The 26,905-nt window shown below is 38.1% G+C and overlaps 1 protein-coding gene across 6 annotated transcripts in view; it reads right to left on the bottom strand.

Moving 5' to 3' along the window:
• Positions 1–26,905, bottom strand: part of ASH1L (ASH1 like histone lysine methyltransferase) — a 201,023-nt gene that overhangs the window by 55,149 nt on the left and 118,969 nt on the right. The gene's annotated exons all lie outside the window — the stretch shown is intronic.

Raw genomic sequence — 26,905 nt, 5'->3', positions numbered from 1 at the left:
AAAGAATGCACTTGGCTTCACAGTAATTTATGCAAAAATAGTTAACAAAATGTTGTTGTTGTCACTGTTCAGGCACTAAGTCATGTCTGACTCTGAGACCTCATGAACTGCAGCATGCCAGTTCTCCCTGTCTCTCACCATCTCCTGGAGTTTGCCTAAGTTCATGTCCACTGAATTTCATAAAGCAGCAAAAATTCCAAATTCACAATTTAGAGTGATAATTTTTAAAAGTCTACCTACAAAACAAATGTATTTTTTTTTTCCCTATAATTTTGAACCCAAACTAGTCACTTCATGTGAATCTCCTAATTAGGGACAAAGAAAATAAGTGGTAACAAATGGTTTATGTGCAAGAAACTATTCTGTCTGACTTGTTCTACATGTCAAAAATAGATGATTTATATACACACCTGGTTTGTAAATAAAATTGTGGGGGGGGGAGTATTTGTTTTAACAATGACTTCAATCTTAATGTATACTTTTTGTCGCGAGAGTTACTAAGCACTTTCATATATTTTTAAAATCTAAATTTTTGGAATTGCCTTATAGTAATTATACCTAAGAAAGAGCCTCATTAGCATTCTCCAACAGTTCTGCAGAAGGAACCTAAATTTCAGATATGATCATAATGACTGCTGTGCATTTGCTTAATGGTTTATAAAGTACTTTCAGATATTATCATTCATGTCAATCCCGTGAAGTAGGCAAGAAATGTTTGACAGGTTTGAAAACTGATGGTCTACAAAGCTGATCTGCTGACTAGCTGGTAAAGAGATTCAAGATGAAAACCTCAGTTACTTGCTAAACTCCTATTCAATTACTATTCTTATTATTTTATTCTATCATGCTTCATCATCTTTTACTTCTTCCACTCATCTTACTGGGTCAGTGTTCCTAATGTTTGTTGTGAGATAAAAATCTCAAGCAGATAATAAAACGGAAAGGAAGAAAAGAAGGGAGAAAAAAGAAAATGAAATAAAGAAGAGGGCCTCATTCAGTCGACTCTGATTTTATCTTGGCTTAAAGTTCCAGTAAATAAGGCAAGGTGAATATATTTCTTTCATGAGTTATGACATACTAACTTTCTCCAAACAAGTCTAGTCTATTGTATCTTGTAACAACTAGGTATGTGAATATACACATTTTGCAGATGAGAAAACTGAGGTCCAAATATTAAGTTATTTGAAGAACCCAAAGTTCTTATTAGCAGACTGGTTCTTTTCAGTGAATCCTTCATTTATTTATTCAACAATTACTGAACACTCATTAAGTCCAGGCCTTGTTCCAAGTGCTGAGAAACAGTGGGGAATAAGACAGTTTACCTGGGTAGGCATACAAAAAGGAAACAAGAAAAACTAATAAACCTGAGGAAAAAAACCCAGAAAATAATAAATGCTAGGCAAATAATTAAAATGTGATGAACAGCAAGTTATTTGGGAAGGCTTTTCTGAGGAAGTAACATTAAGCTAAAATGTAAATGTTACTGACACTCAGGAGAGGATCTGGAAAATAAAGGAAAATCAGGCAGAGGAAATAGCTGGTATAAGATGAAAGTTTAAATGAGATTGGAGCATTAGAAGAAATAAAAGGAGACTGAAGCAGTCCAGTGAAGTTAGAAACTAGGTCATATGAAGTTTAAAGGCAGTGGTAAAAAGTTTGGGGAACAGTTAAAAAGAAGGAAAGGAAAGATACTAGACTGTTCTATTTACATCTAAAGATCACTTTTCTCATTTTAAAAAATGACCCAAGAAGTGATTTGTGACCAGAAATATGAATTTTCTAACCAACCAAAACCTGTATTTCCTTATTGTCAAAGTCAAAAAGATCAGGAAAACAACTGTGTCTAGAACTAAGCACTCTGTATGAAAGAAAATTTGGTTTACACTTTATTAGATTTAAAATTTAACCAAACCAATTAAACAGATAACACAAAAGCTTTCTTTTAGCTAACACAGGAATGGAAGCAAAACTAGTATTTTACCCTGGTGCCAAAAGGGTAGCAAGCATACAAGGGGCAGTAGTTGTGAAACAGAATACTTGGCAACCTGAAGTTAACAAACAAAACCACACACACACACACACACACACACACACATAACCTCAGGGTCACCTTCAATGTTTTACTCCTTCAAATAAATGAAACCTTCATTGGAAAAAAAAAAAAAGTGATACTGTTAGTGCATCTGTTGTGTATGACTCTTTGTGACCCCATGGACTGTAGCTAGCTAGGCTCCTGTCCAGGCAAGAACACTGGAGTGGGTAGCCACTCCCTTCTTCAGGAAATCTTCCCAACCCAGGGACAGAACCTGTGTCTCCTGTACTGCAGGCAGATTCTTTACCACCTGAGCCACTAGAAGATCCCAACCAAAACCTTGAATACATCCCATCAGTTACAGACTTCCTAAAAGAATCAAACTGATTCCCTGATTTTGCAATGCTGATATCTAAGACGAATGACATCATCATGGATAAGATAATCATGTGAGAAACTGTTTTCCTAGTTCTTAGTCAAGCCTGATTTTGGTTCTAATTTAGATATAACTATTTATTTCCCTGTTGGTTACAACACAGAAGGCGCTCTGTTTTAAATACTCTGCTTCTGCTCCATGATATTAACAGAGAGAATTTAGTAGTTTCTGTCCATTTGTCTTGGGGATTCTGAACATTCCTGGCATTTTCTGTGGTATTTATTTGTGTGCCACTATCAGTTTAAAGTAATGCTCAAAATTTTCCAAGCCAGGCTTCAACAGTATGTGAACTGTGAACTTCCAGATGTTCAAGCTGGTTTCACAAAAGGCAGAGGAACCAGAGATCAAATTGCCACCATCCGTTGGATCATCAAAAAAGCAAGAGAGTTCCAGAAAAACATCTACTTCTGCTTTATTGACTATGCCAAAGCCTTCGACTGTGTGGATCACAACAAACTGTGGAAAATTCTTCCAGAGACGGGAATACCAGACCACCTGACCTGCCTCTTGAGAAACCTGTATGCAGGTCAAGAAACAGCAGTTAGAACTGGACATGGAACAACAGACTGGTTCTAAATAGGGAAAGGAGTATGTCAAGGCTGTATACTGTTACCGTGCTTATTTAACTTATATGCAGAGTACATCATGCGAAATGCTGGGCTGGATGAAGCACAAGCTAGAATCAAGACTGCTGGGAGAAATATCAATAACCTCAGATATGTAGGTGACACCACCCTTATGGCAGAAAGTGAAGAAGAACTAAAGAGCCTCTTGATGAAAGTGAAAGTGGAGAGGGAAGAAGTTGGCTTAAAGCTCAACATTCAGAAAACTAAGATCATGGCATCTGGTCCCATCGCTTCATGGCAAATGGATGGGGAAACAGTGGAATCAGTGACAGAGTTTATTTTGGGGGGCTCCAAAATCACTGCAGATGGTGACTGCAGCCATGAAATTAAAAGATGCTTGCTTCTTGGAAGAAAAGCTATGACCAACCTAGATAGCATGTTAAAAAGCAGAGACATTACTTTGCCAACAAAGGTCCATCTAGTCAAAGCTGTTTTTCCCAGTAGTCATGTATGGATGTGAGAGTTGGACTATAAGGAAAGCTGAGCACCGAAGAATTGATGCTTTTGAACTGTGGTGTTGGAGAAGACTCTTTTTTTTTTTTGGAGAAGACTTTTGAGAGTCCCTTGGACCGCAAGGAGATCCAACCAGTCCACCCTAAAGGAAATCAGTTCTGAATATTCATTAGAAGGACTGATTCTGAAGCTGAAACTCCAGTACTTTGGCCACCTGATGCGAAGAACTGACTCATTTGAAAAGACCCTGATGCTGGAAAAGATTGAAGGCGGAAGGAGAAGGGGACGACAGAGAATGAGATGGTTGGATGGTGTCACCAACTCAATGGACATGAGTCTGAGTAAACTCTGGGAGTTGGTGATGGACAGGGAGGCCTAGCATGCTGCAGTCCATGGGGTCACAAAGAGTTGGACACAACTGAGCAGCTGAACTGAACTGAACCTAAGAGCCATGATGGAGATACACAATGAGATTATTATTTTAATGCCTGCTAGCGCAATATCCTATGGATGTTGGGATCAATGAGATTTCCCACTAATCAAGGAGCGATTTCCACATTCAAGTCTTATCATTTAAGGAATACATTTCATAAGGCTGCAACTACACAGACAGTGATCCTCTGATGGAACTTGGCAAAAGAAACTGAAAACCTTCTGGAAAAGACTCTAGATCTCATTAAGAACATTCACGGTTCATAGGAGGAGGTCAAAATGTCAACATTAATAGAAGTTTGGAAGACATATCCAATCCTCATGGATGACTTTGAGGGGTTCAAGACGTCACTGTAGGTAGTGTACTGCAGATGTGGTATAAACAGCAAGAGAATTAGAATTAGAAGGGGGACCTGAAGGTGTGACTGAATTGCAATCTTACACAATTTTCACAGATGAGCTGCTTCTCACGGATGAGAAAAGAAAAGTGGCTTCTTGAGATGAAATCTACTCCTGGTGAATATGCTGTGAAGATTTTGCTCAAATTAGAATATTACATAAATTTAGTTACTAAGGCAGTGGCAGGATTTGAGAGGATTGACTCCTATTTCGAAAGAAGTTCTGTGGGTAAAATGTCATTGCATGAAAAAAAAAAAAAGAGTACTGCATGCTGCAGAGAAATCATTCGTAAAAGGAACAAAGATGTAGCAAACTGCATTGCTGCTTTGTCTTCAGAAATTGCCTCAACTGCTCCAAACTTCAGCAGCCACCACCCTGATCAGTCAGCAGCTGTCAACATAAAGGCAAGACTCTCTGACAGCAAAAAGATTACAACCTGTTGAAGACTCAGATGATGGTTGGATTTTTTTGACAATACTTTTAATTCAGGCACGAACGTTTAAAAAAGACGTAACGCTGCCACACACTTGACAGACCACACCACAGTGGGAACATAACTTCTATGCGCACTGGGAAAGCAGAGCCTCCGGGTGACTCCCTTCACTGCAACATTCACTTGATCGCAGTGGTTTGGAACCAAACCTGCAGTATCTCTGTGATACGCTTGCATGTATAATGTAAAGTGCTTTTTATGCTCCTCTTCAGAAAAAGAACCCATTTTCCTTTTATGCAGCAAACACCCAGTGCTTCCCTGCTGTTTCTTTCCTGCGTACCTCCTTTTACACAGAACATGACTGCTGACACCTCTGGTCATCATGTGTGTGGAAGTTTTTCAACACACCAACAAATTCTCTTTACACCAGCTGGGTGTCCTAAAATTAACTCAATTCTAACACTATCCACCTAGAGACACTGTTAAATCCCACAGGTGAAGGGCTCAGTCCCAAAAGACTGCCTTCACTCTATTTCAGATATCAGTTGAAAACATTAAGTTCCCAGGTTACCCATAAGTTATATCCTACAAACTGGAGGTCCCCATTACCTCTTCTCTCAGGTCTGATTAATATGTGACAGCCCTAACCTCTCTGGGTGTATCACTCTCCTTGTACTTTCAACTGCTTAGCAACCTGGAAGCTCGCTGAACTCTATACTATCAGGATTTTATGGAGACTTTCGTTATTTTTTTCCCCCTTTCTTCCTATTTTTATTTGAAGATAACTGCTTTACAAAAGCAAAAGATATTTAGAAGAGGTTGCAAGAACACACCGAAGAACTGTACAAAAAAGGCCTTAATGATGCAGATAACCATGATAGTGTGGTCACTCACCTGGAGCCAGATATCCTGGAGTGTAAAGTCAAATGAGCCTTAGGAATTACTATGAACAAAGCTAGTGGAAGTGATGGCATTCTAGCTGAGCTATTTCAAATCCTAAAAGATGATGCTGTTAAAGTGCTGCACTCAATATGCCAACAAATTTGGAAAACTCAGCAGTGGCCACAGAACTGGAAAAGGTCAGTTTTCATTACAATCTCAAAGAAGGGCAATGCCAAAGGATGTTCAAACTACCATATAATTACACTCATTTCACATGCTAGCAAGGTAATGCTCAAAATCCTTCAAACAAGGTTTCAACAGTACGTGAATCAAGAACTTCCCAATGTACAAGCTTTTACCTCCAGATGTAAAAAGCAGAAGAATCAGAGATTAAATTTCCAACATCTGTTGGATCACAGAAAAAGTAACAGAATTCCAGAAAAACATCTACTTCTGCTTCACTGACTATACTAAAGCGTTTGACTGTGTAGATCACAGCTATCCATGGAAAATTCTTCAAGAGATGGGAATACCAGGCTACCTTACCTACCTCCTGAGAAACCTGTATGCAGGTCAAGAAGCAACAGTTAGAACTGGACATGGAACAACAGACTGGTTCAAAATTGGGAAAGGAGTACATCAAAGCTGTATATTGTCACCCTGCTTGTTATAGTTATACCTGGAGTTCATCATGCGAAATGCTAGGCTGGAGGAATCACAACCTGGAATCAAAACTGCTGGGAGAAATATCAATAACATCAGAAATGCAGATGATACCATCCTAATGGCAGAAAGTGAAGAGGAACTAAAAAGGAATCCTAAAATTTAAAGAGAGTTAAGTAATGTCTCTCTTGGCAGGTCAGGATCACTGAGAAATATGAGGGTTTTAGAGTAAGAGGTTTTTCCAACCGTTATAAGTCCTTCATGTGAAATTTGATAGGGGAGAGTTGGAAGGCTTTTGATTTCTCACCTTGGTAGGTGAGTTTATAAGGACAATAAAACACTTTTGATACAAAAGTAAATTAAAACTTTTGTAAAGGTTTCCAAACAATAGCAGGTTCTGAAGCCTTAGAAGCATGTCGCTCAAGCTGCTGAAATCATACTACAGGAGATTTTTCCATTGTATATTTAATCAATATATGTAAATAAAACTAGCCTTAAAGGCCATTACATCAAAGTAATGATACTTAATCCAACAGCACATAAAAAAGATTATACAACAAGATCAACCTGGATTCATTCCAAAGTCATAACGATGGTACATAATCAATGTGATATATCACATCATCTCTAAAAGACAAAAACCACATGATCATTGATAAGATGCAGAAAAAGCATTCAATAAAATTCAACATCCATTCATGATAAAAACTCTTACCAAAGTGGGTACAGAGGGAACATATCAACACAATAAAAGTTATTTATGACAAGCCTACATTCAATATAATGCTTGACAGTGAAAAGCTGAAAGCCTTGCCACTAAAATTTGTAACAAGACAAAGATGCCCACTCTTACCACTTTTCTTCAACATAGTATTGGATATCTTAGCAACAGCAATCAGATAAGAGAAAGAAAAGGTATTCAAATTGGTAGGGAGGTAAAATTGTCATTAGATGCAGATGACATGATATATCTTATATAAAGACTCCACACAACAACTACTAGAACATTTAAGGTAGCATGATACAAAACTTGCCAAAATATGCAGAGAGCTCATACAACTCAATAACAAAAAACCAAACAACCTAGTCAAAAAATGAGCAGAAGATCTAAACAGACATTTCTCCAAAGAAGAAATAAAAGATGACACAAACAGATATACCATATTCTTGGACTGGAAGAATAAATATTGTGAAAATGACTACCCAGAGTAAGCTATAGATTCAGTGCAATCCCTGTCAAATTACCAGTGGCATGTTTCACAGAATTAGAACAAAAAATTTTACAATTTGAATGGAAACAAGACCATGAATACGGATTGGAAGAATCAATATTGTCAAAATGGCTATTCTACCCAAAGCAATCTATAGATTCAATGCAATCCCTATCAAGCTACCAACGGTATTTTTCACAGAACTAGAACAAATAATTTCATAATTTGTATGGAAATACAAAAAACCTTGAATAGCCAAAGTAATCTTGAGAAAGAAGAATGGAACTGGAGGAATCAACCTGCCTGACTTCAGACTCTACTACAAAGCCACAGTCATCAAGACAGTATGGTACTGGCACAAAGACAGAAATAAAGATCAATGGAACAGAATAGAAAGCCCAGAGATAAATCCACGAACCTATGGACACCTTATCTTTGACAAAGGAGGCAAGGATATACGATGGAAAAAAGACAACCTCTTTAACAAGTGGTGCTGGATAACTGGTCAACCACTTGTAAAAGAATGAAACTAGAACACTTTCTAACACTATACACAAAAATAAACTCAAAATGGATTAAAGATCTAAATGTAAGACCAGAAACTATAAAACTCCTAGAGGAGAACATAGGCAAAACACTCTCCGACATAAATCACAGCAAGATCCTCTATGACCCACCTCCCAGAATATTGGAAATAAAAGCAAAACTAAACAAATGGGACCTAATGAAACTTAAAAGCTTTTGCACAACAAAGGAAACTATAAGTAAGGTGAAAAGACAGCCCTCAGATTGGGAGAAAATAATAGCAAATGAAGAAACAGACAAAGGATTAATCTCAAAAATATACAAGCAACTCCTGAAGCTCAATTCCAGAAAAATAAATGACCAATCAAAAAATGGGCCAAAGAACTAAACAGACATTTCTCCAAAGAAGACATACAGATGGCTAACAAACACATGAAAAGATGCTCAACATCACTCATTATCAGAGAAATGCAAATCAAAACCACAATGAGGTACCATTACACGCCAGTCAGGATGGCTGCTATCCAAAAGTCTACAAGCAATAAATGCTGGAGAGGGTGTGGAGAAAAGGAACCCTCTTACACTGTTGGTGGGAATGCAAACTAGTACAGCCACTATGGAGAACAGTGTGGAGATTCCTTAAAAAACTGGAAATAGAACTGCCATATGACCCAGCAATCCCACTTCTGGGCATACACACTGAGGAAACCAGATCTGAAACAGACACGTGCACCCCAATGTTCATCGCAGCACTGTTTATAATAGCCAGGACATGGAAGCAACCTAGATGCCATCAGCAGATGAATGGATAAGGAAGCTGTGGTACATATACACCATGGAATATTACTCAGCCGTTAAAAAGAATTCATTTGAATCAGTTCTAATGAGACGGATGAAACTGGAGCCCATTATACAGAGTGAAGTAAGCCAGAAAGATAAAGACCAATACAGTATACTAACGCATATATGTGGAATTTAAAAAGATGGAACGATAACCCTATATGCAAAAACAGAAAAAGAGACACAGATGTACAGAACAGACTTTTGAACTCTGATGGGAGAAGGTGAGGGTGGGGATGTTTCAAAAAGAACGGCATGTATATTAGTCTATGTGAACAGATCCCCAGCCAGGAGCGGATGCATGAGACAAGTGCTCGGCGCCTGGTGCACTGGGAAGACCCAGAGGAATCGGGTGGAGAGGGAGTGGGAGGGGGGATCGGGATGGGGAAATCGTGTAACTCTATGGCTGATTCAGATCAGTGTATGACAAACCCACTGAAATGTTGTGAAGTAATTAGCCTCCAACTAATTAAAAAAAAAAAAAAAGAAAAGAAAAGAAAATCCAAAAATGTTAAAACGTGAAGTCAGGATAAAAAAAAAAAAAAAAAGACTGTGAATAGCCAAAGCATTACTGAAGAAGAAATACAGAGGTGGAGAAATCAGGCTTCAGGCTATACTACAAAGCCATAGTCATCATGACAGTATGGTACTGGCACAAGAATATTTATTTTAATACCTGGATCCCACTTGCAAAACTTTTAATGGAATTATATATATATGTGTACACACACACATATATATGTGTGTGTATTTTTTGTCTCTGGTCTTCCTATAACAAAGATAAGCTTCATTAATGTTGTTTTTCTTTTTCTTTTTTTTTTCCCATTTATTTTTATTAGTTGGAGGCTAATTACTTTACAATATTGTAGTGGTTTTTGCCATACATCGACATGAATCAGCCATGGATTTACATGTGTTCCCCTTCCCGATCCCCGCTCCCGCCTCCCTCTCCATCCCATCCCTCTGGGTCTTCCCAGTGCACCAGCCCTGAGCACTTATCTCATGCATCCAACCTGGGCTGGTGATCTGTTTCATCCTTGATAGTATACTTGTGTCAATGCTATTCTCTCAGAACATCCCACCCTCGCCTTCTCCCACAGGGTCTAAAAGTCTATTCTGTACATCTGTGTCTCTTTCTCTGTTTTGCATATAGGGTTAATAATATTGTTTTTCTTGTTGTTGTTGCTGGTTGATTACAGAAGTGACTCAGAATAACTTTTAAATGCTAATGGATTATCAGACATCATTCATAGTAAATGGTGGAGAAACAACTTGGGAATGCATAGGTTAGAACATGCACTAGTTTTAAGTCATTTGGTGACAAAGGTAGCTTCCACAGTGTAGTTGGAATTCAAAAAGCAAATGAAAGCTTTAACCTAGCAACCTGCACTATATTCTCAGTGAATAGACAGCCACTAAAATTCTGAACAGGATTCTACAACCTTTGTTACATTAGCTAAAGACAGTATCACTAAGATGTTAAAACACAAAACAAAGTCAAGCAGAGTAGATTGTTCATCAAAGACAAAACAGAAAAAGATTAAAAATGGGAAATCAACTATATATTCCTAAATATAAACACTGAAAAGCTAAGAAATCAAAAGCTATGCTTATCATAATGTGTGTGTGTGCTCTGTTGCCCAGTCGTGTCCCACTCTTTGATACTCTGTGGACTGTAACCATCAGGCTCCTCTGTCCATGGGATTTTCCAAGCAAGAATACTGCAGTGTGTTGCCATTTCCTACTTCAGGATATCTTCCTGGACCAGGAATTGAACTAGCATCTCTTGCATCTTCTGCATTGGTAGGTGGATTTTTTACCACCATGCCACCTGGGAAGCCCCACTCGTCATAATACAATTTACAAATTTAGCTACCCATGTGAATAGTCATTTATATATGAAAATTATGAACCTATCACTTATATAAGAGAATTATGAACAAAAAGGCAACAAAAGAGTTCTGAGGCAAAAAATTATCTGGATTTATAGATGATTTTTAAGAAATAAAATACTGTCATTGTAAATTCTTTCACTTGGATTCAAGGTAGAAAAGAAACTTAGCATGAAGTATACCACAAAATCAGAATACATGTTTTTTGCCCCCTCCTCAGCACACTTTTTAAATTAATGTATTATTTACAAACAGTAAAAAAAAAAAAAAAATCCTTTTTGGTGAGTTCTACAAGTTTTGACTAATGCATAAGTCATGTTACAATCAAGATATAAAACAGTTTCATCATTCCGCAAAATTTCTTTATGCCTCTTTATAGCCAAACCCATTTCCCAACTCCAGGCCCTGCTCTTTAGTCCCGTGGCCTTTCCTTTTCAAGAGTATCACATAAATGGAACTTTACAGTAGGTAGCCTTCTTTCATTTAGCACACTGCATTTGAGAGTCACTCATGCTGTTGAGTCTGTCAGTAGTTCTTCACTTTATAATGCTGTGTAATAGTCTGTCATGAAAGTGTTAGTTGCTCAGCTGTGTCTGACTCTGCAATTCCATTGACTGTAGCCCGCCAGACTCCTCTGTCCATGAAATTCTCCAGGTAAGAATACTGGAGTGGGTTGCCATTCAGTATTCCAGAGGATCTTCCCAATGCAGGGATCGAACCAAGGTCTCTTGCGTTGCAGACAAGATTCTTTACATCTGAGCCAGCAGGGAAGCCAATTATATGATATACCAGTTTGTCTATCTGTTTAGAAAATTGCATTTCCAGTTAGTAGAGATTATGAATAAAGCTGCTATAACCATTCAAGTACAGGTTTTTGTGTGAACATGTACTTTATTTAACATGGATAAATGAAATGGAGTGCAATTGCTGTGTCCTATGATAAGATATATTTAAGAATATAAGACACTATTTGTTTTCAGAAGTGGCTGTACCATTTTGCACTCCCATCAGCAAGGTATAAAAGTTGAAGTTATTCTGAATCCTTATCAGTATTTGACATTAGTGATTAATTTTTTTTTAGTTATTCTGACAGGTATGTAGTGGTATCTCACTGTGACTTTAATTTTCACTTTCCTAATGATTAATGATGTTGAACTTCTTTTATGTGCTTATTGTTACCCATAAATCTTCTTTGGTGAGGTGCTATCTAAATCTTGCTCATTTTTAATTGATTAAAAGTTTTTTTCTGCTTATCATTAAGTTTTGAGACCTTATAATATTTCTGTATACAACTCCTTTATCATATAGGAGATCTGCAAGTACTTCTTCCCAGTCTGTGGCTTACCTTTTAATTCTTGTAACTGTTTTTTAAAGTGCCAAAATTCTTAATTTTAAAAATGATCAATTTATCAATCTTTTTCTTTTATGGACTGTGCTTTTTCTGTTGTAAGAAATCTTTGCCTAACCCAAGGTCATAAATATTTTCTCCCTTGTCTTATTTAAAACTTTTACAGTTTTAAGTTTCACAATTAGGTCTAATTCATTTTGGGTTAATTTTTTTATGTGGTAGAAGTGCAATTTGAAGTTTACATTTTTGCATGTGTGTGCACATGCATGCTCATGTCCAACTCTTTGTGACCCCATGGACAGTAGCCCACTGGGCTCCTCTGTCCATGGAATTTTCCAGGTTAAGAATACTGTAGTGGGATGCCCTTTCGTAGAATACAGGTTAATTTGGCTATTTACCATTTCAGTGAAACATTATTTCCATTACCAACTTGCAGCAAAACTGGTATAAACACAATGTTTCAGGCTCATCTTGTGCTTTCCCTGACCCATCCCTCAATCAGCCATTTCTCCATAGCTTAGTTTCTCTTAGTGGGAAATGGTATTTAGAAACCAAACTGTATACACTAAGTATGCTCATGACTGGTGGGATATCACTTTCTAGGTTCCTTCAGCTAACTGAGTTGGAGAAAAATGGAAATTTCTTATGATTCAATAATAAACAGACAAGAAAGCAAACAATGTATGTAGGGATACTGGTTCATGATGCAGATGAAGAAGATCCTGAACTCACCTCCTTCCAGATACACATGGAACCTGCAGCTACATGAAGAAAAATTCCCTCTTCAAGAACCCTAAAAGTAGCTCAGCAACTTGTACACATTGGGCTAACAAGAAAAAAAATCACATCAAAATGAGGAGAGGTTGCACATCTTACAGAAAATCTCACTCATGGAACAACAACCCACACTTAGGAAGGCACTCACAAATATAAGCTTCTCCCCAAGGAGAAGAGGATTTGAACCCCATACCAGGCTACCCAACTATTAAGACCTGGACCTGAGTGAGACATGGGCCCCCAAAACATCTAGTTCTGAAAGCCAATGGGGCTTCTATCCATGAGACACAAACTGAGAAACATTTCTTAAAGAGTTTGCATGGATTCACGGTGGCAAATCTCCCAGGGCACACTCAAGTTCTTCTGTGTAGTTCAGTTCAGTTCAGTTGCTCAGTTGTGTCCTCAGTCGCTCAGTTGTGTCCAACTCTTTGCAACCCCGTGGACTGCAGCACACGAGGCCTCCGTGTCCATCACCAACCCCCAGAGTTTACTCAGACTCATGTCCATTGAGTCGGTGATGCCATCCAACCATCTCACCCTCTTTCGTCTCCTTCTCCTTCCGCCTTCAATCTTTTCCAGCATCAGAGTCTTCTCAAATGAGTCAGTTCTTTGCATCCGGTAGCCAAACTAAAACTAAAGTATTGGAGTTTCAGCTTTAGCATCAGTCCTTCCAGTGAATATTCAGGACTGATTTCCTTTAGGATGGACCGGTTGGATCTCCATGCAGTCCAAGGGACTCTCACGAGTCTTCTCCAACACCACAGTTCAAAAGCATCAATTCTTCGGTGCTCAGCTTTCTTTATAGTCCAACTCTCACATCCATACATGACCACTGGAAAAACCATAGCCTTGACTAGATGGACCTTTGTTGACAAAGTAATGTCTCTGCTTTTTAACATGCTAATCTAGGTTGGCATAGCTTTTCTTCCAAGGAGCAAGCATCTTTTAATTTCATGGCTGTAGTCACCATCTGCAGTGATTTTGGAGCCCCCCAAAATAAACTCTGTCACTGTTTCCACTGTTTCCCCATCTATTTGCTATGAAGTGATGGGACCAGATGCCATGATCTTAGTTTTCTGAATGTTGAGCTTTAAGCCAACTTTTTCACTCTCCACTTTCACTTTCATCAAGAGGCTCTTTAGTTCTTCTTCACTTTCTGCCATAAGGGTGGTGTCATCTGCATATCTGAGGTTACTGGTATTTCTCCCAGCAATCTTGATTCCAGCTTGTGCTACATCCAGCCCAGCATTTCGCATGATGTACTCTGCATATAAGTTAAATAAGCACGGTAACAGTATACAGCCTTGACATACTCCTTTCCCTATTTAGAACCAGTCTGTTGTTCCATGTCCAGTTCTAACTGTTGCTTCGTGACTTGCATACAGGTTTCTCAAGAGGCAGGTCAGGTGGTCTGGTATTCCCATCTCTGGAAGAATTTTCCACAGTTTGTTGTGATCCACACAGTCGAAGGCTTTGGCATAGTCAATAAAGCAGAAGTAGATGTTTTTCTGGAACTCTTGCTTTTTCGATGATCCAACGGATGTTGGCAACTTGATCTTTGGTTCCTCTGCCTTTCCTAAATCCAGCTTTTTGTGTAAGGGGCCATTTAATTATCTTATATGTCTGAACTGAGGGTCAGGCAGCTAATGTAACACAAATCTTGGCGGGGAGGGGCAGACTAAAATACTCTCCAAAGACTGTGGAGACTGTTAAGTGCCTTCTTTGTATTATCCCTGTTTCGCTCCAGGTCAATTGTATCCCCTGCAAAGGACCTTGTGCACATGACTGGAGCCCTGGTTTTGGCAGCTGCCAACCAGGGAACATCCCTTAATCACCTAGCTCTCACGGGTGGCAGAGCCTCTGATCACAGGCTCACTGAAATGAAAAAATGAAATGTTGATCGCTGAGTCATGTCCGACTCTTTGTGACCCTGTGGACTGTAGCCCACGAGGCCCTGTCTATGGGATTCTCCAGGCAAGAATATTAGAGTGGGTTGCCATTCCACTCTTCAGGGGATCCCTCTGACCCAGGCATAGAATCTGGGTCTCCTGCATTGCAGGCAGACTCCTCACCTTCTGAGCCATGAGGGAAGCCCTTCACAAGAAAAAACTCCTCCAAAAGAAAGTGAAGACATGGAGGGAAGAGTGGAGGATGCACCAGACAGAGCCTGGGAGGAGGATACTCACAAGCACATCTTAGAAAGTCATGCCTGTCAGGGGAGAAGCCGGCGAGAGAAAGCCATGACTGAGAGGCAACTGAGGGGCTTCCCAGGTGGGGCAATGGTAAAGAATCTGCCTATTGATGCAGGAGACACAGTTTGAATCCTGGGTTGGGAAGTGTTACAAACAGAGAAACAGTTTTTACCTAGCTACCCCTCTTCCTCCCCCAGGGCAGAGAGAAGAGACAGCAGACAGCAACGTCCAACCCTTCCAAGAAAAAGGCCTGTTATTTCATAGCTGTAGCCTCAAGGGGTGGATTTTTTTTTTTTTTTTGCATTCAGAACATATTTTTTAAACTTTTACACAGATACCAAAGACATGCAAAAAGACACTACAAGAAAATTACAAATATCCTTTACAAATACTGATATAGAAATCTTGAACAAAATACAAGCAAACCAAAGTTGTACATTAAAAGGTTTATATACTATGACCAAGTGGGATTTATTCCTGGAATTTTAGAATGGGTCAATAGACAAAAATTAATCAGTGTGGTATGTCACCGTAATAGAATGAAGGAAAAACCCCCCAAATCATCTCAATTGATGCAATAAAAGAATAACAAAATTCCACATCTTTCTACAATAGAAACACTTAATGAACAAGATATACAAGGAAACTCACTATGATAAAAGCCATATATGAAAAACCCACAACTAACAACATATTCCGTGGCGAAAGACTAAAAGTTTTCCCCCTAGAATTACAAATAATGTCCACTTTTGCCACTTCTAGTAAATATTATACTAGAGGTTCTAGGTAGAGCAAGTAGGCAAGAAAAAGAAATAGACATTCAAATTAGAAAGGAAGAAGTAAAATTATTCCTATTCACTGACAACATGATCTTATATCTAGAAAACCCTAAAGATTACACATATGAAGAAGTGAAGTCACTCAGATGTGTCCAATTCTGTGACCCCATGGACTGGAGCCCTCCAGGCTCCTCTGTCCATGGGATTTTCCATACAAGAATACTGGAATGGGTTGCCGTTTCCTTCTGTAGGCAAGGGGTGGACTTCTAATTAAACACCTAAGGTGGACCTAGGGCTTCCCTCATAGCTCAGATGGTAAAGGAATCCAGTTGTAATATGGGAGACCAGGGTTTGATCCCAGGGTTTGGAAGATTCCCGGGAGGAGGGCATGGCAACCAACTCCAGTATTTTTGCCTGGAGAATCCCTATGGACAGAGGATCCTGACAGGCTAGAGTCCAAGGGGTCACAAAGAGTCATACATGACTGAGCGACTAAGCACAGCACAAGGTGGACTTAACATATATACAAAATATTCCAACACCAAAGCAACAAGATACATATTATTCTCAAGTGTACATGGAATATTCTCCAGGACAGACCATATGTTAGGCCACAAAAATCTTAAAAAATTTAAGAAGGCTGAAGTAATATCAAGCATCTTTCCCACCATAACAGTACTAAAGAACAAGTTAATTAGAAGAAGAAAACTAGAAAATTTACAAATATGTGGAGATTAAACAACAGTGCTACTGAACAACCAAAGTGTCAGTGAAGAAATCAAAGAGATATGTAAAGCAAATTTTGAGGGATTTCTCTGGTAGCTCAGTGGCTAAGACTCTGCACTGCCAAAGCAGGGGGCCCATGTTCAATCCCTGCTTGGGAAACTAGACCCCACAGGCCACAACTAAGGGTCTGTACGCCACAACTAAGACCCAGTGCAGCCAAATAAATAAATAATAAATATTAATGAAAAACACAAATCTTGAAACAAATCAAAAAGCAATGTACCAAAACTTGTGGGATGCCACAAAAGCAGTTCTAAGAGGGATGTTCACAGCAATTAAATGCCTACATTAACAAACCAAGAAAAATCTCAAATAAACACCCTAACTTTACAACTGAAGGAATTAAATAAATACTAAGACCAAAGAAGGAAAAAAGTAACAAAGATCAGATTGGAAATAAATGAAATACACACTAAAATGACAAAAGAAAAGGTCAATGAAACTAAGAATGGATTTTTTGAAATTATAAACAGAACAAAGCTTTAGCTAGACTCAACCAAAAAAGAGAAAACCCAAATAAAATAAAATAAAAAAGGAGATATTACAAAGATACTGCAGAAACACAAAAGATTGTATGACACTACTGCAAACAATTATATCCCAATATATAGGACAACTTAAAAGAAACAGATGAATTCCTGGAAACACATAGCTTACTATCAAGACTGAATCGTGAAAAAAGAGAAAATCTGAACAGCCTGATTACTAGTAAGGAGATTGAATCAGTTAAATCCTCCTAACAAAAGCAACAAAAAACACTAAAACAGCTGGCTTCACTGGTGAATTCTACCAAACAACATAGAAGAATTAATATAAATCTTCTGAAACACTTCCAAAAAACAGAAGAGAAGGAAAGAACGACTCAACACATTTTAAGAGGTCAGTATTACCCTGATACCAAAACGATGTAAGGACACTACAAGAAAACAATATTATAGCCTAATAACTCTGATGAAAAGTGATGCAACTATCCTTAATGAAACATTAACAAACTAAATGCAATAATATGTTAAAAGGACTATATTTTATGATGAAGTAGAATTTATTCCAGGGATGCAAGAATGGTCTAACATCTGTAAAATCAACGTACTATACCAGAACAACTACATAAAGGATAAAAGCCTATGATCATCTCTTCAGATGAAGAAAAACCATTTGAAAAAGTTCAACATCCATTTACAATAAAAACACTCAATCAAGTGGGTAAAGGAAAGTACCTCAACATAATAAAGAACACTGACGACAAGTCCACAACTAGCATCATATTCAATTATGAAAGAATCAAACAGCTTTTCCTCTAAGATCAGGAATAAGACAAAAATGCCTACACTCACCGTTTTCATTCAACATACCACTTGAGGTTATAGTCAGAGTACTTAGGCAAGAAAAAGAAATAAAAGCCATCCAAATGTAAAAAGGAAGAAATAAAACTGTCTCTATTTGCAGATGATATGTAAAAAACCCCAGAGACTCCATCAAAAAAAGTCAGAAATGTTAAGTTTAGTAAAATCAAAATTCAACAATCAGCTGTGCATCTATATATTAATAACTATCAGAAAGAGAAGCTAAGAAAACCACTGTATTTGTAGTAGCATTGAAAATAATAAAATACCTAGGAATAAATTTAACCAAGGAGGTGAAAGACCTGTATGCTGAAAACTATAACATGCTGATGAAAGAAATAGAAAAAAATACAAATAAGTGAGAAGCTATTCATGCTCATGGACTGGAAGTATTAATACTGTTAAAATACCCGTAACTACCCAAATACTACAGATTCAATGCAATAAAAATAAAAATTACAATGGCATTTTTCATAGAAATAGAACAATCCTATTTGCAGGATTTGTATGGAACCATAAAAGACCCTGAACAGCTAAAATGATTTCTGAGAAAGAAGAACAAAGCTAAAAAAAAAAAAGAAGAGCAAAGCTCAAGGCATCACACTTCCTGATTTCAAACTATATTACAAAGCTAAATTAACCAGAACAGTATGGTACTGGCACAAAAAACAGACACACAGATGAACAGAGTATTACTTAGTCATTAAAAAGAAGGAAATTCTGTCATTGAGACAACACAGATGCACCCTGAGGGCATTACACTATATGAAATGTCAGAAAGACAAACACCACATGATCTCACCTACATGTAGAATTTATCAACAACAACACAAGACCCAAACAAAAACAACACAAAAACTATAGACACAGAGAACAGACTGATGGTTGTCAGAAGTGCAGGATGGGAAGGATGAAATGGTGAAGTTGGGCAAAAGGTACAAACTCCTAATTATAAAATAAATAATTCCTGTGGATGTCATGTAGTATGGTAACTATAGTTAATGATACTGTATTGCATATTTGAATTTTGCTAAGAGTGGATCCTAAACGTTCTCATCACAAGAAAAAAAAATCTGTAACTATGTGTGGTGTAACTATAGATGATAACTAGACTTACTGTGATTATTTCACACTGTACATATAAATCATTATGGTGTACACCTGAAACTAACGTAATGTTATATGTCAACTATATCTCAATAAAAAAGTACTGGTGTGTAAAATTTAGAAATTAGAAATATATAAATTCTAATCCAATGCCACATGGCTATTCATCATCTTCCCTCATTCTGTAGTTCTCCTCTTTCTTCAAAGAGCACTGTTTCCAATAGCATCAGCAGCATAATTACTCATTTGCTCAAATACACAAGACACATGATATAGTTCCTACTAGTTCTATTGATTCCTTGCCAGCTTTTTTTTTGGTAAGCCTTTCCACACACAGATGGAGTTTAAAATAACTGTACCCAAGAAAAAATCCTTATGTCCATCACCTAGAATCTAAAATTAGAACTTTGCTTTCTCATGTCTCCATTCAAAATATTTTCTTCTCTTACCCACTCATCATTGTTTATCTGGTTTCTTGAAAGAGTGCCAGAGAGTAAGGAAGTGTTAGTAAAAATGATGGGACCAAACTTGGAATGGGCTGTCGTTGGTCAAATCTGGGACAATTTGAGCAAGAAAATGAGTAACAATGGTACTGGATTATAACCTATTAAATAAGAATTTGTGAGTTCATACTGATAATAAATAAGACTGAAGAGGATGTTCTTCCTTAGAGAAAAATCCCAATTAATAGATGTACAAAATGATAGATTTATAATATAACCATTTTATAGTAATATCAAAATGACTACTTATTCTGGAAAGAATCAATAATAGATGCTAAAACTACTGGGTGAAAGTCTGATAAGGAATAAGATATTAAAATTTTTTTAAAGCATCTCCTCCAATATTACTTATCATTATGTAGGGAAAACTCTGCCCTAAGTTATCATAAAATAATCTGGATTGATGTCTCAGTGAACTATCAGTTATTTAATATCATCAATTACACAATGACATCATGTGTTTCCTGATTTGATTCACTGAGAAGAAAACACTGCTTTTGTGGTATTCCTGACAAAATTACACGACTTAAATCTATTCAAGAAGAAACATCAAATTTAAGAATCCACTATGAAGCAATTCCTCTACACTCTTAAAAAAAACGACAGTATGATAAAAGACAAAGGCTGGAGAAGTACTCCAAATTAAAGGAGAATAAAGAGACATGGCCAGTAAATGCTATGCATAATTATATACTGGAGCCTGAATCACAACAGAAAGCAACTGTTATAAAGGACGTAATTGACAAGATTAGTGAAATTTGATTATGAACTATATATTAGTATTGTAGTGATGTTAGTATTGTAGTGATGTTAAGATTCTGAAGAAAATTTCCTGATTCATAGGAACTATACATTCTGAAATATTTCTGAGTCATTGGTTAAAATGTAACTTTTTATTTAAAAAACTGAGAAAAAATATGTCTGTGTGTATATAAGAGGGAAAGATGGGAGGCAGGGAGAGAGGTAGAGAAAGAAATGTATCAGTAATCAACATCTGATGAACATGGGTGAACCATATTAGTGCTTTTGTAAAATCTTGCAATCTTCTTTAAGTCATCATCCACCATGTGTAAGATAAATAATAAATATATGTTGTGCCTTTGGAAATATTAAACAATTTTTACAATAAATTAATATACTTTGGTAGCAAAAACTTAATGTTTAATAAGAGTAAATTTCTTTAAACTAGGAATAAAACTATCATATGACCCGGCAATCCCATATACCCTGAGAAAATCGTAATTCAAAAACATACATGTACCCCAATATTCACTGAAGCAATATTTGCAATAGTTAGGACATGGAAGGAACCTACATGTCCAATGACAGGTGAAAGGATAAAGAAGCTGTGGTACATATGTACAAAGGAATATGACTCAGCCATAAAAAGAACAAAATTGGTCAAAAAAATAGTGATGTGGAAGAAGCCAGAATCTGTCATACAGAGTGAGGTCAGAAAAATAAGATCTCCAGGAGATTTTCCCGACCCAGGGATTGAACCCAGGTCTCCTGCATTGCAGGCAGACACTTTACCCTCTGAGCCACCAGGGAAGTCGCAGTGAGTGAGACCCAGGTTCAATCCCTGGGCTGGGAGGATCTGCTGGAGAAGGAAAAGGCAACCCACTCCACTATTCTTGCCTGGGAAATTCCAAGGACAGAGGAGCCAGGCGAGCTATAGTCCATGAGGTTGCAAAGAGTCAGACATGACCTAGCAATGAAATAACAACATGCCACTTCTTAGCTGTGTAACACTGGAAAAACTGTTTAATCTCTTTGAGGCTTAGCTTCTTCAATAACTGTATATGGTCTTTCACAAGGGAGTTGAACAGATTAAGAGATAATATATGTAAAGTGCTTAGTAAAGTGATTTGTATAAAGTGGGCATTTGGTAAGGATTAACTGGACTGGAAAAGGTCAATTTTCATTCAATCCCTAAGAAAGGCAATCCCAAAGAATGCTCAAACTACCGCACAATTGCACTCATCTCACACGCTAGTAAAGTAATGCTCAAAATTCTCCAAGCCAGGCTTTAGCAATACGTGAACCAAGAACTTCCAGATGTTCAAGCTGGTTTTAGAAAAGGCAGAGGAACCAGAGATCAAATTGCCAATATCCGCTGGATTATCGAAAAAGCAAGAGAGTTCCAGAAAAACATATATTTCTGCTTTATTGACTATGCCAAAGCCTTCGACTGTGTGGATCACAATAAACTGGAAAATTCTTCAAGAGATGGGAATACCAGACCACCTGACCTGCCTCTTGAGAAACCTGTATGCAGGTCAGGAAGCAACAGTTAGAACTGGACATGGACCAACAGACTGGTTCCAAATAGGAAAAGGAGTACGTCAAGGCTGTATATTGTCACCCTGCTTATTTAACTTCTATGCAGAGTACATCATGAGAAATGCTGGGCTGGAAGAAGAACAAGCTGGAATCAAGATTGCCGGGAGAAATATCAATAACCTCAGATATGCAGATGACACCACCCTTACGGCAGAAAGTGAAGAGGAACTGAAAAGCCTCTTGATGAAAGTGAAAGAGGAGAGTGAAAAAGTTGGCTTAAAGCTTAACATTCAGAAAACTAAGATAATGGTATCTGGTCCCATCACCTCATGGGAAATAGATGGGGAGACAGTAGAAAGTGTCAGACTTTATTTTTTTGGGCTCCAAAATCACTGCGGATGGTGACTGCAGCCATGAAATTAAAAAACTGGAATTAGAACTTCCATATGATCCAGCAATCCCACTTCTGGGCACACACACCAAGGAAACCAGATCTGAAAGAGACACGTGCACCCCAATGTTCATCGCAGCACTGTTTATAATAGCCAGGACATGGAAGCAACCTAGGTGCCCATCAGCAGACTTCGTCTGGATAAGGAAGCTGTGGTACATATACACCATGGAATATTACTCAACCATTAAAAAGAATTCATTTGAATCAGTTCTAATGAGATGGATGAAACTGGAGCCCATTATACAGAGTGAAGTAAGCCAGAAAGATAAAGACCAATACAGTATACTAACGCATATATATGGAATTTAAAAAGATGGTAACGATAACCCTATATGCAAAACAGAAAAAGAGACACAGATGTACAGAACAGAATTTTGAACTCTGTGGGGGAAGGTGAGGGTGGGATGTTTCGAGAGAACAGCATCAAAACATGTATATTATCTAGGGTGAAACAGATCACCAGCCCAGGCTGGATGCATGATACAAGTGCTCGGGCCTGGTGCACTGGGAAGACCCAGAGGAATCGGGTGGAGAGGGAGGTGGGAAGGGGGATCGGGATGGGGAATACATGTAAATCCATGGCTGATTCATGTCAATGTATGGCAAAAACCACTACAATATTGTAAAGTAATTAGCCTCCAACTAATAAAAATAAATGGAAAAAAAAAAAAAAGACGCTTGCTCCTTGGAAGGAAAGTTATGACCAACCTAGACAGCATGTTAAAAAGCAGAGACATTACTTTGCCAACAAAGGTCCATCTGGTCAAGGCTATGGTTTTTCCAGTGGTCATGTATGGATGTGAGAGTTGGACTATAAAGAAAGCTGAGAGGAGGAAAATTGATGCTTTTGAACTGTGGTGTTGGAGAAGACTCGTGAGAGTCCCTTGGACTGCAAGGAGATCCAACCAGTCCATCCTAAAGGAGATCAGTCCTGGGTGTTCATTGGAAGGACTGATGCTGAAGCTCAAACTCCAATACTTTGGCCACCTCATGCGAAGAGTTGCCTCATTTGGAAAAGACCCTGATGCTGGGAGGGATTGGGGGCAGGAGGAGAAGGGGACGACAGAAGATGAGACGGCTGGAGGGCATCACTGACTCAATGGGCATGAGTTTGAGTAAACTCTGGGAGTTGGTGATGGACAGGGAGGCCTGGCGTGCTGCGATTCCTGGGGTCGCAAAGAGTCGGACACGACTGAGCGACTGAACTGAACTGAACTTTCTTCAGAATAGCCAATGATTGTACCTTAGCCTAATACTGCATACCAGAAAAATTCTGAATAAATCAGGGAATTTAGATGTGAAAATGTAAATTCAACAATTACTGGAAGAAAACAGGGCTGAATTTCTTACTGTGTTTAAAACCTGGATATGGGACAGCCTTTCTAATAATGATCCAAAACCACAGGCACGATACAAACAAAGAGAAAACAAAACTTGACTCCATGAAAACACGGGCCTGCGTATGAATAAATGAGGCTTCCCCGGTGTCTCAGCTGGTAAAGAATCCGCCTGCAGTGCAGGGGACCTGGGTTTGATCCCTGGCTTGGGAAAATCCCCTGGAGGAGGGCATGGCAACCCATTCCAGTATTCTTGCCTGGAGAATTCCATGGACAGAAGAGCCCGGTGGGCTACAGTTCATGGGGCTGCAGAGTCGGACAGAACTGAGCGACTGAGCATAGTGCATAATAAAAGTCATCTTCATATGCAAAGTTCAGAGTCAAACCACAGAATCCATAAAAAGACTATTAGGACTGTTAAACATCATATTCTAACGCATATATATGGAATCTAGAAAAATGGTACTGAAGAATTTATTTACAGGGCAGCCATGGAGAAACAGACATAGAGAATAGACTTACAGGCATGGGGAGAGGGGAGGAGAGGGTGAGATGTATGGAAAGAATAACATGGAAACTTACATTACCATATGTAAAATAGACAGCCAACGGGGATTTGCTGTATGTCTCAGGGATCTCAAACAGGGGCTCTGTATCAACTTAGAGGGGTGGGGTGGGGAGGGAGATGGGAGGGAGGTTCAAGAGGGAGGGGACATATGTACACCTATGGCTGATTCACGCTGAGGTTTGACAGAAAACAACAAAATTCTGTAAAGCAATTATCCTTCAATTAAAAAACAAATTTTTAAAAATGTGCAATGATATGAATAGGCATCTCACAAGAAATATACAGGTATATCTTGAAGATACTGCTAGTTCAGTTCAAACCATTGTAATAAAGATAATATTGTAATAAAAAAAAAGATTATTAGGACTGTTTAGTGAGTTCAGCGAGACTTGCACCATGTAAGATCAATATACAAAAATCAAGTGTATTTCTGTATATGAGCAATAAACATACATATATGGATTTTAAAATTCCATTTACAATAACACTGAAAGAATAAAAATGCTTAGGAATATGTTTAACAAAAGAAGTACAAGACTTACATATTGAAAACCATTGTTAAAAGAAATTTTAAAAGAACTGAGTAACTAGAAAGACATCCTGTGTTCATGGATCAGAATCTTAATACTGTTAAGATATAACCCTCTCCCGGTTAATCTATACATTTTTTGGGGGGTCAAAATTCCAGCTGTCTTTTTTGCAGAAGTCAACAAGGTAATCTTAAAATTCACAAGGAAAAAGCAAGGAACTGAGAATTAGCCAAACAGAGTTGGAAGAAGCCAGAATAGCCAAACTTAGAGGCATCGTACTTCAGTGTTCAACACAGTATGCTACTGGGATAATAACAGACATAAAGTCAATAGGTACAAAAGAGAAATAACAAACTAAAAAACCGACAAAAAATATTTGCAATTTATAAAATGACAAATCTCCTTAATATATAAGGAACACTTAAAAACAAGGTGGGGGGAAAGATTTCATCTCTTGGGCTCCAAAATCAATGTGGATTGTGACTGTAGCCACGAAATTAAAAGACACTTGCTCCTTGGAAGAATCGCTATGACAAACATTAAAAAAGCAGAGACATCACTTTGCCAACAAAGGTCTGTAGCCAAAAGCCATGGTTTTTCTAGTATCACGTATGGATATGAGAATTGGACCATAAAGAAAGCTGAGCGCCAGATAACTGATGCTTTTCAACTGTGGTACTGGAGAAGACTCTTGGAGTCCTGTGAGCTACAAGGAGATCAAATCAGTCAGTCCTAAAGGAAATCAGCCCTGAATAGTCATTGGAAGGACTGATCTTGAAGCTGAAGCTCCAATACTTTGGCCACCTTATGCAAAGAATTGACTCACTGAAGACCCTGATCCTGGCAAAGATTGAGGGCAAAAGAAGGGGGCAACAGAGGATGAGATGGTTGGATGGCATCACTATCTCAATGGACATGAGTTAGAGTAAACTCAGGGAGATAGTGAAGGTCAGAAAAGCCTGGCATGCTGCAGAGGATGGGGTTGCAAAGAGCAGGACATGACTTAGTGACTGAACAACAACAACAGGGACACGAAGAAGAGTTGTTGCCTAAACCTGGGAGGAATGAAGAAATTAGGGGTTAATCAACATGGAATGTGGGGTTTCTTTCTGGGATAACAAAATTGTCCTGAAACTGACTGTGGTGATGGATGTACAACTCTGTGGATATACTAAACGTTACTGAACAGATGCTGTAATGGGTGAACTGTTAATGAAATATATCTCAATAAATGCTTAGCCTTTCCTTGAACTCAGAGACTTGAAGAAGCAGACTTTGTCTCTATTAGTAGCTTAAAAGAAGCAAACCACCACTGAATTCCACAACTCCAATAAAATAAAAGAGAGCCTGGGTAAGAATCTCAAGTCTCAGATGAGATCAAAGATTTGGTTGCTATCTTGATTCCCTTTTTAAGACAGAGCAGAAATGTCTAGACTCCTGAAATTCCAGGGAATCTGTGAGTTAATAAATGGGTAATGTTCTGAGCTGCTAAGATTGTAGCAATTTGTTACACAGTAATAAAAAATTAATACATGTATATGTGTACATAATATATACTTATTTGGTGGTTCCGAACAAGCCTAAAAGCATCTGCACCTCAATAACAATGACAACCTAGCAGCAAACAACATGTCAAGTACCCAGATTTTGATTTCCAAATAATAATTCTAATTAAAAGAAACCAGAATATCTTGAGTCAAATAATTGATGCAGAGTCTGAGGCAAGGAAAGTACAAGGTAAATCTGAAAAAACAGCAGCAAAGAAGTAAAAAACAAACAACCAAAGCAAACAAAAGGACCTGGGTGAATGATACCTTTCTGTCACAGAAAGTAGGGAAATGCGCAAAGATGAATAAGGTTAGGTTTAAAAGAAACAAGATCCAGCCAAAGTGTCTCCTGTGAAAAAATATGGGAAATTCGAGCATTTCTCCACAAAATGATGGCAATAGATTATGATATTAATATATTAAAAATTTTATGAGTCCATATGATATTCAAAAGAGAAGAAGAACAGAGAGAGTGCAAGAGGAGGAAAAGCCAAAGCTCATGTTCAGAGAAAAGTACCAGCTAGTAT

The sequence above is a fragment of the Cervus canadensis genome, chromosome 2 (genome assembly GCF_019320065.1).
Source record: "Cervus canadensis isolate Bull #8, Minnesota chromosome 2, ASM1932006v1, whole genome shotgun sequence".
NCBI lineage: Eukaryota > Metazoa > Chordata > Mammalia > Artiodactyla > Cervidae > Cervus > Cervus canadensis.
Note: the sequence above shows the minus strand (reverse complement) of the source record. Positions and strands in the feature narration are given on the sequence as shown.